Source organism: Gymnoscopelus microlampas, assembly GCF_963454915.1.
Source record: "Gymnoscopelus microlampas genome assembly, chromosome: 3".
NCBI classification, from domain to species: Eukaryota; Metazoa; Chordata; class Actinopteri; order Myctophiformes; family Myctophidae; genus Gymnoscopelus; species Gymnoscopelus microlampas.
In genome coordinates, this window is record NC_139940.1 from 2,732,820 (window position 1) to 2,733,950 (window position 1,131).

At 41.4% G+C, this 1,131-nt stretch overlaps 1 long non-coding RNA gene across 1 annotated transcript in view; it reads left to right on the plus strand.

Annotated features, from left to right (window-relative positions):
- LOC311041984 overlaps positions 1-369 on the plus strand; it is a 3,412-nt gene extending 3,043 nt beyond the window's left edge. The window contains exon 3 of the long non-coding RNA XR_014600444.1: positions 83-369. This is a non-coding gene — a long non-coding RNA (uncharacterized lncRNA). The remainder of the gene's footprint in view (positions 1-82) is intronic.
- The last annotated feature ends 762 nt before the right edge of the window (positions 370-1,131 follow it).

Below are 1,131 nucleotides of genomic sequence, written 5' to 3' on the forward strand. Positions count from 1 at the left end.
CAGATATGCTGTTTATCTGCATAAAGTTAATTGTACAATAGAGACAATACAGTTCTAACTGCTTAATATTGTCTGTGTACAGAGCCTGTCAGGTTGGTTGGAGGAAGCAGTCACTGTGCTGGTAGACTGGAGATGAAACACAAGAGAGAGTGGAGACCAGTGGATGATGATTCTGACTGGAACCATAAGTCATCATCTGTAGTGTGTAGACAACTGGACTGTGGCTCTGCTGTTTCTACAGAGAGACGTGATTCTACACATCAACCTGTATGGAGGATTAGACCTTCCTGTGTTGGAGATGAATCTACACTGAGGGAGTGTAGTGGAACAGTGTGGTCTGATACTTCCTACTACAGTCGGGAGCTGATCTGTTCAGGTAACAAACAATGATACTAATCTATACTGTCTGTCTGTCTGTCTGTCTGTCTGTCTGTCTGTCTGTCTGTCTGTCTGTCTGTCTGTCTGTCTGTCTGCTATTGAATGGCCAAAGTATGAAAGGTTAAAATGATTATGTGACTCTGTATTAACTACTTTTGCTGGGGACCCCCTGGAACCTCCCCAAGGACCCCTGGGGGTCCCCCCAGACCCCACAATGACAACCAATGACCTACACAATGACAACCAATTACCTACACAATAAAATATCTAAAGCCTTAAAGGAGCAGTTCACACAAAAAATGACTTATTTTCTATCAATTACACACACAATGAAGCCTTGAATTCATGGAGATGTTTTAGTTTAAATAATGTGATGACCAGTGGAGTCTCTGGTCATCAAATTATTGTCAACAAATGATTGTCTCCCATGAAGCCCAATGCTTCATGGTATATAATTGATAGAAAGTAAGTCATTGTTTGGGTGAACTACTCCTTTAATGTGAAATATCCATGATTTTAAACATTGCTTTAGTTGTGTTTAAAGTACACTTTCCCTTAGAGTGACTGGGATGATATACCCCCCCCCCCCCCCTCTCTCACTCTACTTTCCTGTCTGTCTGTCTGTCTGTCTGTCTGTCTGTCTGTCTGTCTGTCTGTCTGTCTCTCTCCATTTACTTTTAAACTCAGTGGTGGAAAGTAACAAAGTACATGTACTCAACTACCGTACTTGAGTACAATTTTCAGATATGTTTT